The 17,503-nt window shown below is 47.0% G+C and overlaps 1 protein-coding gene across 1 annotated transcript in view; it reads right to left on the reverse strand.

Annotated features, from left to right (window-relative positions):
* The window catches only part of TH (tyrosine hydroxylase), a 389,931-nt gene that overhangs the window by 16,785 nt on the left and 355,643 nt on the right, over positions 1-17,503 (reverse strand). The gene's annotated exons all lie outside the window — the stretch shown is intronic.

Here is a 17,503-nt window from a genome sequence, read left to right on the forward strand (position 1 = left end):
TAAAATGGTGGCCGTCCCCCTGCCAAAATGATGACGAATAAAGAGCTCAACCAAGTAAGCACCCTCTACTACCCTACAAATTCATTCACTTCCATGGTCTGTCCCATTGAGTCTACACCAGCGGGGCTAGGGGTGGTTCAACCCCTTTGGAAGCCGACCTTCACTGCAGAAAAGGCTATAGGGAGCGCCCTAGCCCCATTTGTTCAAAATCGATGGGGCATCACGGAGCGGCAAACTGTCGCATGTAAGCCCAATTGTGGGCTCAAAAGACTGATTGGCGCTAAAATTAATCCCCTAGAACCTCGGCAATTACTCTTAAATCGGAATTCGCCAAGCCTGACCCTAAAATTGCACCCCCCAAGGTACTTCCACCGGCGAGGGAAGACGTCCTAAAATGGCGCCCACCAAGGTATTTTCACCGGAGTGGGGAGATGTCCTATCAGTCAAGGGGGTCCCGATGTCCCATCTGGATAATTGGCATAATTGAGCAATACAAACCACTGAACTAGAGGCAAGCCCAGCTGCAGAGTTTCGGGGTCAAACAGACTCAACTGCCTGACTGTAAGATGGCTGCCAAGCTACATACCCTTTCCTATCCTGCCATCCTCGTTATCTCCACTCGCCCGTTTCTGGACGAAATACCTTCGGTCACTTCATGATCTCTACTCTATCCTGGCGGAGATCGAACCACATGGCCAATTCCCGGTGGAGCTGCACCGACAGCTATAGGGGAGATTGGCTCCGGCACACCGCTATGGCCGTCACCTACCCAGCTGGACTTCGGACATTTGTCTCGTTGTTTTCTCTGCTGCTGTCTCCTCCCAGTGGACTTCCAGCTCTCGTTGGTCTTTTGGGTCTTGATTTTATGTTCGTTAGTAACACCTGTCTCACCTATATAACCATTCTGTAATTTATGTGACTATGTGGTAACCTGTAACTCGCTGTTCCTCCAGATACTCAACCTCGCTTACATAACTAACGCCCTACTATGGACAGTCTTTGCTGTATCAAACCCCTTACAGTCCCTGAACCTACAGTGAGAAATTAAGTGAATATGAGTAGAAAAGTGGGTACTGTAAACAGTTTTTGGTCTTTGAAGAAAGTTTACTCTATACTACACTGTTTGCAGAAAGTAAAATTCTCATGAGAAATACACCAAAAGTATTCAAACGTATCTACTAAAAGCAGTGTTCATTCTGTGCCAAACTTGTCCAAAGAGACACTATTCCTTAAAAAAGCCCCTAGGGCTCAAGATGCTAAAGTTCATACTTCCAGCAACCTTTATGCTGTGATGAAATCTTTACACATAGCCCATCTTCTGCAGCTAATCAAACACATACATAGGTTAATACCTGGTGCACACAATCTTCTAACTTATGTAGACATTGTCATGCTAAGATGATATTGTCTAAATACTCAAGGCTGCTTACAGTACCTACTATTTACTAAGTAAAATCTTTGGCCAGTTGTCAGCCTTTTCTGCAGAACCAAAAAAAGTATGTGGAACATATTGGGCACAAGTTGTCAATTGTCAGCTGTACACAGAGTTACTCCTGAATACAAACATGTATAATGAATTCAATACCTCTACACACCTATGATATATTAGGTGCACATGTGTTTTGTAAAGACCTACACCCATTATCTGGACACAGGTTGTAACAACATTAGGTAGAAAAGAAATAAGGTGGTCACCTACTACTATGTAAATTATACAACACACTCACACACTCATTAGATGATGTCATCAGTGATGTAATCAGAGATGTCATGTGACATGTCATCAGTGATGTCATAAACGATGTCACAGAACATGTCATGACTGATGTAATATGTGAGGTCATTAACAGTGCATGGGGGAGCAATTCATAGTCAGCTCTTCTAACTATAACTGGTGAATTTCAGTGTTTTTGGAGTTTAAAACATTATGTTAGCACTGACATATGCACATATAAATACACATTGTGTTTTGCTTCTGTCTCAAACATGCAAACCACTAAAATGTGCCAGTTATATGTGAAGCATACAACCCACACCATATATGACAACACCCACTATGTATAAAGCACCTTTTTGCACATAGCTGGCCCTGAACCCAACACTCTTCTGGCAGCCAATCCCTGTGACACATGGTCTTCAGCCTTATGCAGCAGACGCAGGGCGTAGGCCTTGGCCTGTGGCCAGACCCTATCCCCTACCCACTGCTAGTAACCTTGTGTTTTCCATGCCCCTTGGTCCTTACCACCAGTTCCCTGGGGTCAGAACAATCATTACAATACATTCTCTTGCCTGTGGCATATTTTTTCCACACATTAAAATCACAAGTCATAATCAATTTGTCCATCATTCACAAAATGACAGATGAAAATGGCACCTAAATGACGGCTTGAAGGCTATTTGATTCATGAGTCATGCACTGGTGTGTATGTTTTTTCCTGGTGTGGGACTCAGGTTTCCACAACTTTGGACGCCTCTCAGTGCTTCTCTGGGGATGGACATCCCCAGGGTAGCCCCGTGGGCTATGGAAATGTATTTTCGCCAGCACACAAATCATTCATCAGTTTTCAAGATGGTGGAGAAATAGCCTTCTCTAGTCAATCACATTTGTCAAAACATTTAAAGTGGTATTTTCAAACATAGAATTTAAAATGAGATTGACAGAATTCATGAATTATGATGATTTTAAATGGCACTCTTTTAAGCCCACCAGCATTTTTTTTTAAACGCTCATTGTTAGAAATGGGGGTCTCTAGTTGGCAATGGCTGGCCACTGTCCCTTCTCCCTAAGTCAGAGTAAGCGGGCTACACCCTTGGATAACCCCTGCTCAACCCTGTGGTAACGTAGCACGAGCAGTTAGGCTTATCCCAGAGGCAGTGTGTGAAGCATTTATGACCATACACAGTAACACAGTGAAGAACACTACAAAGGGACACCACACAAGTAGTTATAAAAAATAATTATCTTTATATATAGACTTAACACAACACCAATAACAGTAAAAATCCATAGGGTTACTCTTAAAAGGCTGCAAGAATAGTTCAAAGTGTGCAAAGAGGAGTTCAGTTCAAGGCAGTGGTCTCTGCGACCCTTTTACTCACAAACTACCTGGATTATGTAGCAAAGCAACCAAAATGTCGCTAAGGAGTTGTAGCGATGATTTTCCTCACGGGTGACCAACGATGTGTTGAATCCTTACCGCAAGGGAGGATGATGCGCTGATCTGTGCGCAGGACAAAGCGACAAACTTCTCCACGCTAAGCCGGCGATGCATTGAAATCGTTGCCGCGAAGGGAGGGTGATGCGCCGAGCCTGTTGCGCGTGCGATCTTGTTACGATGAAAAGAAATGGCCCCCCGCGAGGGAGCGAAGATCCTGATGCGATGAAAATGGCGAACGCTCGGCGTCCGCGCTGCGATGTCGTGAAGCGATGAACTCGATGCGATGATCTTTGGTTAGAAAGCACTTGGAGGCCCTCAAACATGCGATGCGATAATCTTCGGGTTAGCGAGCATTTGGCAGCCCGCAAACGTGTGATGCGATGATCTCCGGTAGCGTGCACTCAGCGGCAGCAGCGCGATGATTTTCCTTACCCTCTTCAGCTGCGGCGGCTCGCTAACGGGCATTAGTGACGATTTTCAGCACTCTCTTCTCCACAGTAGAACTAGAGGCCCTGGAACTCACAGGAGCCTCACATGCAGATAGATCCTCGCTGGGAGGAAACAGGAGGCTGGTGGTGGAGTCTGATATGCCTGAGACTCCAGCAGGAGGCTAGCTCTCTTCTAGCCCTTGGGTGATTGCTGTAGCAACAATAAAAGTTCCTTCAAAGTCCTTTTCCTCTTCTTCCAAGTCCAGTAGTAACCATTGCAGGCCAGTCCAAGAAACAGCACACAAGCACAAGGACAGTCCTCTCCTGCAGATTCCTTCAGTTACACGGACAGAGGTTCTTCTTGTTGTCCAGGAGCAATACAAATTGTAGGGGTTTCAGCTCAGATATTTATATCCGGAAAGTCTTTGCTCTCAGAAGCTACAAGTCACTGACCCCCAGCCAGAACCAGTTCTGCCCAGCCCTGGAGCACTTTGTTTACCAGGCTGCATCCTTCCTTTCAGAAAGATGGGGTCTGCCATCAGACGCACAGTGGGAGGTGGAGCCAGCATTCGCCTTGCCAGGCACAGCCCTATTCAGGTCAAGGAGCTACCCCTCCCCATACTCCAATGCAGATCTCTCTATTCAACCCAGGTCTGAACCACCCTGCCCTGTCCCTCCAAAACCAGACAGCCAATACACATAACAGCAGAGCACACTGGAAGGCTTAGGCAAGAAAATACCTACTTTCTAAAAGTGGTATTTTCAAACATAGAATATAAAAATAAACTTCACTAAAATATGTATTTTAATATTCCAGGCATTATAAATTCATTTTTCTATCATGTTCTTTGGGTCAGTTAGGACTATAGAATGTAATAGCCAAACCTCCCATTCTGGCCTATGGAGAACAGGTAGCCTTACAGTAGTGAAAAACGAAATTGGGTGTAATTCACTACCAGGACATGCTACACACACCAGGATATGTCCTACCTTACACATACAATGCACCCTACCAGAGGGGTGGCTTACATGATGCCAAGGGAAGGTTCAGGGGCTGGGAAGTGGGTGCACTTCACAGCCAAGATGGCAGTTCTGGACTGCACGCAGACTCTGCAGTGGCAGGTCTGAGACACACTTTACAAGCTGCTTCTGTGGGTGGCGCAAACCAGCGCTGCAGGCCCACCAGCAGCATTTGGTTTACCAGCCCTGGGCACACACAGGCCACGCTACTAGGGACTAACAGGTAAACCAAATAAGCCAATCACGGATATACCAATTCACATGTCACATTTACACAGGGAGCATTCGCGTTGTGGCACTGAATGGCAGTGGCACAGCGCCCAGAGCATCTTTTACCAGCAAAAACAGAGGAGATAACAGCGAAAAATGGAAGGAAGACCCACGCCAATGGTGCCAGGTCTAACACGCGTCCCCTCCAGCTGAAATGTGGGGAGAACTACCCATCCCCTTGGAAGTTCTCATCACTAAGGCGGAAAAATCTGGACAGACCATCAGCATTGGCGTGTTCTGTACCAGGGCGATGTTCTACCGTGAAGTCCATACCCTGTAGGAAAATGGACCACCTCAACAACTTGGGATTCTCACCCCTCATCTGCATCAACCATCTGAGGGGCCTGTGGTCTGTCTGAACCCGGAAGTGAGTCCCAAACAGGTATGGTCTCAGCTTCTTCAGTGCCCAGACCACAGCAAATGCCTCACGCTCAATTGCACTCCACCTCTGTTCCCGTGGAAGTAGCCTCCTACTGATGAAGGCTACAGGTTGGTCTAGTCCCTCCTCATTCATCTGTGACAGAACAGCCCCTACCCCATGCTCTGAAGCGTCTGTCTGGACAATAAATTCCTTAGCAAAATTGGGCGCCCGGAGTACGGGTGCTGTACACATGGCAGTCTTGAGGGCATCAAAAGCTTTCTGACAGGTGTCAGTCCAGTTCACAATCTTTGGCCGCTTCTTGGAAGTCAGCTCAGTCAAGGGTGCAACAATGTTGCCATACCCCTTGACAAACCTCCTGTAGTAACCCGTGAGTCCTAAGAAGGCCCTCACCTGGGTCTGGGTCCTTGGGGGCTCCCAAGCCAGGATGGTTTCAATCTTGGGCAGCAGGGGTGTCACCTGGCCACTCCCCATCTGGTGTCCCAAGTACACCACAGAACCCTGCCCAATGTGGCACTTACTGGCCTTGATTGTGAGGCCTGCTCTGCGCAGCGCCATCAACACTTCCCAGAGGTGGTGCAAGTGGTCCTCCCAGGAGGAACTAAACACTGCAATGTCATCCAGGTAGGCGGCACTGAAATCCTCCAGCCCAGCCAACACCTGGTTGACCAACCTCTGAAAGGTGGCAGGGGCATTCTTCATCCCAAAGGGCATAAGACGGAACTGGTAGTGCCCACCTGGTGTGGAGAATGCTGACCTCTCCTTTGCCCCATCAGTTAAGGTGATCTGCCAGTACCCAGACGTTAGATCAAACGTGCTGAGGTACCGGGCAGCCCCTAACCGATCTATGAGCTCATCAGCTCTGGGAATGGGGCGCGCATCGGTCCTCGTGACCGCATTGAGACCTCGGTAGTCCACACAGAACCTAAGTTCAGGAGTGTCACCAGGCGCTGCAGCTTTTGGTACCAAGACCACGAGGCTGGACCAGGGGCTGCTAGAGGACTCAATCACCCCTAGGGCAACCATTTTGGAGACCTCCTCCTTAACCTCTTCAGCGCTGCGCAGATTCCCGCGCAGTGCTGAACGATCTGAGCGCGGGCGGGGCCATGACGGAACGGTTCCGTCATAAGCACAGCCCAACCGGCATGCATGACGGAACCGTTCCGTCATCGGCATCGAAGAGGTTAATGTAGGCCCTGACCCTGTCAGTCACTCTGTAAGCCTTGTGCTTGATAGGAGGACTGTCTCCGGTGTCCACTTCATGGACGCACCACTCAGTGACACTAGGCACCAGGGAAAACAAATCAGAAAATTGCCCAAACAGCTGGTGACAATCTCTCTGCTGGTCAGGAGTCAGTGTGGTGGAGAGGACCACACCCATCCTTCTCTCCTGCACACAGGAAGAGGCTCACTCTCCTCCTCCATTCCAGCATCTGTGGCAAGAAGCATGCCCACTTCAGACCTCTCAAAGTGGGGCTTCAGGCGATTCACATGCAGGACCCGCAAGGGGTTCCTGGGAGACTTAAAGTCCACCAAGTAGGTGACTGGACTTGTGCGCTCCACCACCTCAAATGTACCGGTCCACTTATCTTGGAGCGCACAAGGCTCCACTGCGGCCAATACCCAAACCTTCTGACCAGGTTGAAACTCGACCAGAGTGGCATTCTGGTCGTGCCAGCGTTTCATCACCTCCAGGCTGACTTCCAGATTTGCCTCAGCAATTTTTCTGAAATGCCGAGTCTGGTTCCTCAAGGCCAATATGTAGCTAAATACATCTTGGGGAGGTTTTCTGGGAGATTGCTTCCAGCCTTCCTTGACCAGACTCAGAGGCCCTCTTACCGGATGGCCATAGAGCAGTTCAAAGGGACTGAACCCTAAGGGCCTCTGTGGCACCTCACGGTATGCAAACAGGCATGGCAAGAGGACGTCCCACTGACGCCTCAGGGGCTCTTCTAGGCCCATGATCATGCCCTTCAAGGGCCGGTTGAACCTTCCAACCAGACCATTACCTTGGGGGTGGTAAGGAGTGGTGAACTTATAAGTTACCCCACACTCCTTCCACAGAGACTTCATATATTCGGAGATGAAGTTGGTCCCCCTGTCAGACACCACCTCTCTGGGGAACCCCACGCGGGAGAAGTTCCCCATCAGTGCACGTCCCACCACGGGGACCGTCACTGTCCTGAGCGGGATGGCTTCAGGGTACCGGGTGGCTTGGTCCACCAAGACCAGGATGTACCTGTTGCCCATGGCTGTCTTGGGGTCCAGAGGCCCCACAATGTCAATGCCCACTCGCTCGAATGGGGTACTAACAACTGGGAAGGGCTGGAGTGGGGCCTTGATCTTCCCCCACTCTTCCCACTTGCCTGGCAAGTTTCACAGGTTCTGCAATAAGTATCTGAGCTCTTGCGCATCTGGGGCCAGTAAAAGTGGGTTGCCAGCCTCTCAAAGGTCTTGGTGTGCCCCAGATGTCCTGCCAATGGAATGTCATGAGCCAACCCCAGTAGGAAGGCTCTGAAGCACTCGGGTACCACCAGCACACGGGCTGATCCCGGCTCAGCAGCCTTAGGCTCGCTATACAGGAGACTGTTCTCCCAATAAATCAGATGTGAACAAGACATGTCACCTGCTGCCTGGACTGCAGCCTGTCGCCACATACCCTCAAGAGAAGGCCAAACTCTTTGCTGCTCACAAAACTCCTCCCTGGTGGGCCCTCCTTCCTGCTGCCAACGAGTCAGCTCAGGCAGGTCCCCCAGGTTGGCACTCTGCTCCCCGGTAGGCCCCAGGGAATCCCCCTCAGGGTCTGCTCCCTTCTGGGCAGTGGGAACCAAGGGGGCTGGCTTCCTGTGCCCCCTGCCCCTTCTCTCTAAGGCAGGGATCTGGGCCATACTCTCAGGCTCCAGATCATTCTCAAAACCCTCCTTGGGTGCCATGAACCGAGTGGTAGCACACTCCCATCAGGCAGACCCAACATTTCCAAGTGAGATTTCCTCTCCACTGTAGCCCACGGGGAGTTCTCTAAATCATTGCACAACAGACAGTCTACAGGCATGGCGGGCCTCACAGCCTCCTGAAGAGTTCCTGAGACCCCCCCACTCAAAGGGAACCTGAGCCACCTCACATTGGCTCTTTGAGTTGTCTGCGGACACTACTGGGTAAAATGCATGGGGAACAACCTGCTCTTTGGACACCAAACGGGAGCTGACAGCAGTTACACTGGCTCCTGTGTCCCTTAGAGCCTCCACTCTATGGCCATTGATGGTCACTCACTGCCTATACTTTTTAGTGTTATCAGGCAGTGCAAGCTTAGGGACCATCTCAAAGTCTCCTAGTGAGACAAGGGTCAATTCTACGGGATCCTACCTACCTTGGGCACCCATCTCTTCCCCTCCCAGGGCTACACTAGCAAGCTGGCAGGGTGGTACAAGGGCTGGTGCAGGAGCATCCCGTTGGGGACACTGTGGATCAAAGTATCTGTGGCCCACTTGACCACACTTAAAACAAGTAAGGGGCCCCCTCTGAACAGGCCTACCTGTCCGGGGCACTGGCTTCTTATCTTGGGGAGGCTGGAACGCCACTGCTTGGTTCCCATGGGAATTACTTTGGGGCCCTCTGTGGAACTCCCTTGGTTTACCCCTGTCCCCCCACCTCTCTGCTGGGGACCCTGCCCACCTTTGGCGAAGTCTCCCACTGGACCCTTGCGAACCCGGGTGCTCACCCAGCGGTCCGCCTCCTCAGCAAGCTTCCTAGGGTTAGTTAGCTTGCAATCAATCAGGTGCTGGCGTAGCTCAGGAAAACAATTACTAGATAAATGCTCCCATGCAATCAAATCATAAAGTTGCTCAAAAGTTTCTACTTTGCTACCTTTTACCCAGCGCTCCATTGCTCTGTAAAAAAAAGACACATATTCAACCCACTTGGTACTCCCTAGCTTCTTGCAGGTCCTAAATCTCTGCCTATACATCTCAGGGGTCAAACCATAGCGGGTAATCAAAGCTTTTTTCATGTGGGCATAATCCATCCTACTTTCTGGGGGCAGGTCCAACAAGGTATCCCTCCCCTCACTCACAAAGCGTCCCCACAACCCTGCTCCCCATTCCTTCTCAGGGACCCAGTGGGACACCATAGCTAATTCATAAGCGGCAAACCATTGCCCAATATCTTCACTTTTATAGAAATCCTTACTAACCTCCTTAGGTATATACACTCTACTCTCAGTATGCACTACTGGTATGCTGCCACCAGAGGGGGAGATCTCTATACTCTTTGCTTTAATCTCCAACTCCCTCAAAATTCTCTCATGCTCAAGTTTCACTTTCATCATTTCAAATTCTAACTTCTTATTCTCTAGGTCCCTCTGACCATCCATTTTAAGCTTAGCCATCTCCATATTATGCCGCCTATCTTTCTCCCTGTCCTCCATCTCTTCTGGAGTCAGACCCCTTGAGGACACATTAGTGCCCGGACTGGAAACTGCTTCATCCCCTACCAAATCTTCCACTTCATTCTGCTGCTCTCCTGTATTCTCTCCGCCCGCCACAGGCTCTTCCATATTCCTAGGGGCATCCCTGGCTTCTAACCAGGCCTTCAGCGCCTTGTAATACTCTTCCCTTCTAGTGAGACCTGTGATAGGGACTGTGAAGCGTTTGCAAAAATATTTGAGCTGCTTGGCATTGTAGGTTTCTAATTTCTCTTCTTCCCAGGAGAGATCCTCAGAGGCATTGGATCTGGGCTTGACCATTGTAGCAATAACTGGCAATATCAATCAAAAATAGAATCAAAACCTCAAAAAACATACGTGGTTATGTTATGGTCTGCACTCACTAGTAGTGTACACTATAATTACTGTATGCGATCATAAATGCAAGTCCAGATCCCACCGCTGCCACCAATGTTATAAATGGGGCTCTCTAGTTGGCAATGGCTGGCCACTGTCCAAGTAGGGACCCTTCTTTCTAAGTCAGAGTAAGCGGACTACACCCTTTGATAACCCCTGCTCAACCCTGTGGTAACATAGCACGAGCAGTTAGGCTTATCTCAGAGGCAGTGTGTGAAGCATTTATGACCATACACAGTAACACAGTGAAGAACACTACAAAGGGACACCACACAAGTAGTTATAAAAAATAAGTATCTTTATATATAGACTTAACACAAGACCAATAACAGTAAAAATCCACAGTACTAGAAAAATGCTGCAAAATTAGTTCAAAGTGTGCAAAGAGGAGTTCAGTTCAAGGCAGTGGTTTCTGTGACCCTTTTACTCACAAACTACCTGGATTCTGTAGCAAAGCAACCAAAATGTCACTAAGGAATTGTAGCGATGATTTTCCTCACGCGTGACCAGCGATGCGTTGAAGCTTTGCTGCAAAGGAGGATGATGCGCTGATCTGTGTGAAGGAAAAAGCGACAAACTTCTCCACGCTAAGCCGGCGATGCGTTGAAATCCTTGCCGTGAAGGGAGGATGATGCGCCGAGCCTGTTGCATGTGCGATCTTGTTGCGATGAAAAGAAATGGCGCCCCGCGAGGGAGCAACGATCCTGATGCGATGAAAATGGCGAACGCTCGGTGTCCGCGCTGCGATGTCGTGAAGCGATGAAATCGATGCGATGATTTTTGGTTAGCGAGCACTTGGAGGCCCGCAAACATGCGATGCGATAATCTTCGGGTTAGCGAGCATTTGGCAGCCCGCAAACGTGTGATGCGATGATCTCCGGTAGCGAACACTCAGCGGCAGCAGTGCGATGATTTTCCTTACGCTCTTCAGCTGCGGTGGCTCGCTAACGGGCGTTAGCGCCGATTTTCAGCACTCTCTTCTCCACAGTAGAACTAGAGGCCCTGGAACTCACAGGAGCCTCACCTGCAGATAGAAATCCTCGCTGGGAGGAAACAGGAGGCTGGTGGTGGAGTCTGATGTGCCTGAGACTCCAGCAGGAGGCTAGCTCTCTTCTAGCCCTTGGGTGATTGCTGTAGCAACAATAAAAGTTCCTTCAAAGTCCTTTTCCTCTTCTTCCAAGTCCAGTAGTAACCATTGCAGGCCAGTCCAAGAAACAGCACACAAGCACAAGGACAGTCCTCTCCTGCAGATTCCTTCAGTTACACGGACAGAGGTTCTTCTTGTTGTCCAGAAGCAATACAAATTGTAGGGGTTTCAGAACAGATATTTACACCCCAAAAGCCTTTGTTCTCAGAAGCTACAAGTCACTGAACCCAGCCAGAACCAGTTCTGCCCAGCCCTGGAGCACTTTGTTTACCTGGCTGCATCCTTCCCTTCAGAAAGAGGCGGTCTGCCATCAGACGCACAGTGGGAGGTGGAGCCAGCATTTACCTTGCCAGGCACAGCCCTATTCAGGTCAAGGAGCTACCCCTCCCCATACTCCAATGCAGTTCTCCTTATTCAACCAAGGTCTGACTCAGCCTGCCCTGTCCCTCCAAAACCAGACAGCCAATACACATAACAGCAGAGCACACTGGAAGGCTTAGGCAAGAAAATACCTACTTTCTAAAAGTGGTATTTTCAAACACAGAATATAAAAATAAATTTCACTAAAAGATGTATTTTAATATTCTGAGTCCAGGCATACTAAATTCGTTTTTCTACCATGTTCTTTGGATCAGTTAGGACTATAGAATGTAATAGCCAAACCTCCCATTCTGGCCTATGGAGATGAGGTAGCCTTACAGTAGTGAAAAACGAAATTGGGTGTAATTCACTACCGGACATGCTACACACACCAGGGCATGTCCTACCTTACACATACAATACACCCTACCAGAGGGGTGGCTTACATGATGCCAAGGGAAGGTTCAGGGGCTGGGAAGTGGGTGCACTTCACAGCCAAGATGGCAGTTCTGGACTGCACGCAGACTCTGCAGTGGCAGGTCTGAGACACACTTTACAAGCTGCTTCTGGAGGTGGCGCAAACCAATGCTGCAGGCCCACCAGCAGCAATTGGTTTACCAGCCCTGGGCACAAACAGGCCACGGTACTGGGGACCAACAGGTAAACCAAATGAGCCAATCATGGATATACCAATTCACATGTCATATTTACACAGGGAGCATTCGCGCTGCGGCACTGAATGGCAGTGGCACAGCGCCCAGAGCATCTATTACCAGCATAAACAGAGGAGATAACAGCGAAAAATGAAAGGGAGACCCACGCCAATGGTGCCAGGTCTAACACTCATATCTCAGGACCTCCTGAATGGATTTACACTAAAGTATACTAAACCGGTTTTGCCCATAACTGGGGTGAAACCAGTCCCGGGTTGCTTTTGTGCCGGTTCCGGGAGGACCAGGCTTGGCAGTTCAGGCTGGACTTAGCCAATTAAAGTAGGGTATCACCTGATTTGCATGTAGCTGGGTCAAATTTGAGGCAGTATAGTGTGCAAAATATCAATGGATTTGGATGCGTCCCTGAGTAGTTACCATTGGCTGAGATTAATTCAAGCATTCCGCTCATCACTTTTTTTGTATACTTCAGTTCTTCTTTTCTTTTTGGATTTACACCAAAACAGCAAAAGCGCGCTTTCTGAGTAATATTCTACTTTCATGACAAATCTGTTCATCAGTTTGGGCTACAGGCACGGCAAACATTTATATTGGCTCTAAAATGGGAAAACACATCTTCCCCCTTTGACTTTTTTCTCCAGCACAAAATTTGGCCAGCCAAACGTTAGCTGACTATGCCAAGTGATTGCCAAATTTGGTGCAAACCCTTCATGGGCTCATAAGTTATGGTCAACTCAAAAAAACGTTCATTGGAAAGTGCACCTGACCCATAACCCCACAGTGGTGACTGACAGTGTGTAATGTTTATCTATTCACTGAAAAAATGGTTAAAAACAGACTTGTGTGCATGAGAAACCTCTGAAATATGCAGTTAAATTAGAAATGCACACAGCGTAGGCTATACCTTATGCCACCTATCATGTTTTTTTTCTAGATAATCTGGGGCTTATTTATGAGCCCTTGGGTCACTTTTGCGCTGCCGGTGCGTCACTTTTTGTGACGCACCAGGAGGGTAAAAAATGCGCCATGTTGTGTCATATTTACAAAGTGATGCATCTAGCTAGATGTGTCACTTTGTAAACCCCTGCCCCACATTATACCTGCACCAGGTATAATGTATGCAGGGGAGGGCGTTCCGACGCAAGAAAGGGTCGTAGAAGTGACGCAGTGAAATCTATGAGATTTTGCTGCGCCACTTCTAGGACGCAAATGTGTCAATATCTTACGCCAGCCTCATGGCAGGCGTAAGACTGACACAGGCACATTTAACATGGGACTTGCCCATGTGTAATGACCTATTGCTGGAGTTGCGTCACTTTTGTAACACACTCCAGCAATGCGTCATTTTTGGGCCTAAAGATACGTCAGAAATACTGACGTATCTGTAACATGATGTATCATACTGTAAATATGACGCATCATTGGTGTCGCAAGGAGGTCGTAATGAAAAGTGACGCATTGCTGTTTTCTCGCAACGATGTGTCACTTTTCATAAATGAGGCCCTCTGTCTTTTATTTTCCTGTGCTGTTGGTAGAGTGTTGTATTCAGCATGGTAGGTGGTGAGAGTTATGGCATAAAGTTTGTGTTTTGGTAATCATTCCTGGTAAATTTCGCTGGATTTGCATGTTTGAACCAAAACTAATATTCACTTTTTACCTGCTTTTTTCAACTAATTTGTAGGTTCTCTTTATCATTCACATTATGTTCAACCCCTACAGCCAGGCACGATGGCCAAACACGTGCATCCTTTAAACCCCGGTGCTAATGGCCTTTAACTTTTTAAGTGAAAAACTGAAAGTAAAATTCTATCCAAATGGCCCTTTGTACACAGTGATGTAATTGTGATGTCGTTCTCCACTTCAATTTGCGAGTCACAAATCTTAGACATGGAAAGGAATGCAGAATCCGGAAGGCTGGTCAGTAGAGATTTCAAAAGTTTCGAAAGACTTCCAAGGTACTGCAGTGGTTGGAAACTCATCAAAAACAGAAGTATTTTCTGGGTCATTGGTGGAAGAGCACACGTAACCACATTACATGCAGCCCTCAGTGTGTGGCAAACATTCACAGTTGCAGTAGATCTCCGCTTCCGTTTAGTTCAGCCACTTACCTTGCATCCCCCTATCTTTAATGTTGTCCACCTTATCGGCTTTCTTGTGTTCCCGTATCTAGTTTCCCTATTTTTCGATGCACTACTTCTTTGTTCTCTGTTGCTTGAATCCATCCTGTTGCTGTGATGTGGCTGCCGAACTTTGGGGTGTCCTTGGAAACAGTGCTGGTTTTCCTGTATCCGAAGGATCTCATGATCGCACATTTCGCCAAGGAGGCCGCTAAGAAGTGAATGCTTTAATTATGCAGCTTTCACCGTTTGCTGCTACTCAGAATTGCTAACACATTGACTTCTCTATCTTTCTATATCAACTCAGCATAGCCCCATAACACACCTGAGGACCAGTCAGAGCTTCAATCCACCAGCAATCAGGCGCCATTGCATCCCATGTTTTGCCAGTACAGAACAGTAGCAGCATGCACTCCTGTGCCTTCTGTCTCCCATCCTCCCTTTTCCCCTTAGTTTTCTTCTGAGGTAGCTAGAGATATCTCCAGAGAGTGCTTGAGACAACCAGACTCTCAGCGGATCCATATCTCCGGCCAAAATTTGGCAATTAAACTTGAGTTGTGGTTGCAGATTAAAATTTTAAAAACACTGAAATTCCCAAGTTATAGCTAGGAAGGAAACCCATAACTTGCTCAACTGACAAGCAAAACCATAACTCATGCAACCAGCCATGGTCCGTGAAGATAACAGCGGTGGGGCGGTGGGGCCAGGTGAGGGGGATTTCGAGGGACGATGCTGACGGAAAATGAAATAAATAACTAATTTTCCCTCTGCATCATCCCTCAAAATCCCCCCTTACCTGGGTCCACCGCCCCACCGCTGTTACCTGGACGGACCGTGGCTGCGTGCAACAGATGCAATGCTCATAATCCTCATGTTTGATATGGCAGATGCCATCACAAATGTTGTAAGTAATTCTAAACATGAGATTGCATATCCTATTACCTGTAAAACTAAGAAAAATATAACTGAAAGTAGTATCCACTGGATAAATGCAGCTATGGTTCAGTAAATTACTTTTTAGGTTTTTTTTCCCAGTATGGTGCCCGGTGCACCGTTTTGAGCAAAGATGTCCACAAAAGGATGTTTCCTATGATAGTCCGCCTACCATATTTGTGAAACCACAATAGATGTCAGGAGAAAGGTCTCCATTGTTTTATGACATTCCTTTATTTTGTTAAGTGGATTGCGGAATCCTCTATGGCTTTGCAAATCCAAGAATGATCTGTGAATTTACAGTCCAGCTAGTTATATTGCTAGTTATATTTTTTAACAATTTGAAGCTCACCCCCAAAATATTCTAACACTAATTTCTCAAATAACTAATGCTTCGGATTTACACCAAAGATATCCACATTTAGGGCCTCATGTAGGTAGCATACAAGTTACCACTTCTTAAATACCGAACGTTACCGAATCGGTATTTAAGAAGTGGTAACTTGTATGTAGGTAATCCTTCGGAAAATATTACCGAATCGGTAAAATTTGGTAATTACCGAATCGGTATTTACCGATTCGGTAATGAGGCATACTTTCCCATTGATGGGAAGGTATGCCTCATTACCGAATCGGTAAATACCGATTCGGTAATGGGGGGAACACTTGCAAGGGTGGCAGGGTGTCACATTGACACCCTGTTGCACCCCTGATTCGGCCATGTGTGCACATGTGGCACACATACATGCCCTAAGGGCATGTATGTCTGCCACATTGCACACTTCTAAGCGCTATCACATGCGTTTACACAACAATACATTATTTACCACCAACTATTAGTTGGTGGTAAATACCGACTCAAAACATCACCCACACACTCCCCCTACATCTCATTTTTGTATTCGGAATTTACCGAATCGGTAAAATTACCGATTCAGTAATTTTACCGATTCGGTAAATTACCGAATTCAAAAATGATCCCCCTACATACCAAAAGCCAAAATACCGGTCGGTAACGGTATAATTACCGAAAATCGGCCGTTACCGACTGGTATTTGGCGACCTACATGAGGCCCTTAGTAAGGTTCTGCTTTCATGCAAAGTTTGTTGTAATTCTGTCGGGCTTTTTTTGTTTTTCAGAGAGGAAAGAATCCTGTGAGAGTAAAAATGGGAAATGCCACGTTTTTGTCATCTGCATCCATTTCTTGGCCTCTGCTTCACGGATATGCAGAAACTAACCATGTCAAAACAAATCAGTTTAATTGACTAATTGGAAAGTTTTTTTTACAGATTAATTGAACTGCGCCAAAGTTATGAAGAAAACCAAAAAAAGCCTTTTCAATGAAAAGCTAAGCCTCACCATAACTACACAGGCTCTATCACTGTGTGAACGAAATTTTTATATATCATTAAATTTCATATATGTGGAGTTAAGACTACTAATCTCCGCTTTCTTAATTATACTTACCTTCACAATATTGTGGTAGTTAATATCATGGCTATCATATTTTTGTAGGGCGATATTCCATAAATGATGTTCTAATGGAATACAATAACACCTTCAGGATTAGTTATAGCTTCGGTCATAGGGCAGCCCATGACTTGTATCAATTTAAAGTTATTTCACTTATTGCTTTGCTCCACCCACACCAATCCACGGGTTCCCTTTGGAATCATCCTTGTAACAAGGACTACTCATTTGACGTGGCGTGCAAAGCTGACAGTGGAATCCTCACTAACAGAGATTATGGCGAAATATGAACATGTGACAGAAACACCAAAATCCCTATTGTTGGTGACACTGAATGATGTGTGAACACCCCCTATGTATCTCATAATCCTTACTGGGATACACTATTGGGGATGTGTTAATGTTTTGTTCAAATCTCATGTCTCTTACCATTGGGTATTACTTGTGAATTGTGGGGGCACCACCCTGTAAACAGAATATGTATTTGGTCTGGTCAAAACAAATACAAATATTGAAAAGTACGAAGATGAAAAGCAAAATCTAATTCAAATTGACCAGATAAGTGATCTATTTTATTAGGCACAAACCGTTGCTCATATGGTTATGCACGATTTGCCAGCATGTCATATGAAGTAAACAAAGTACATAGATGACAATTATGTTCATGCTGCATTAGGTAGACATAGTACACGAGGATGACAATTATGTTCTT

This window comes from Triturus cristatus, chromosome 3_1 (genome assembly GCF_964204655.1).
Source record: "Triturus cristatus chromosome 3_1, aTriCri1.1, whole genome shotgun sequence".
NCBI classification, from domain to species: domain Eukaryota; kingdom Metazoa; phylum Chordata; class Amphibia; order Caudata; family Salamandridae; genus Triturus; species Triturus cristatus.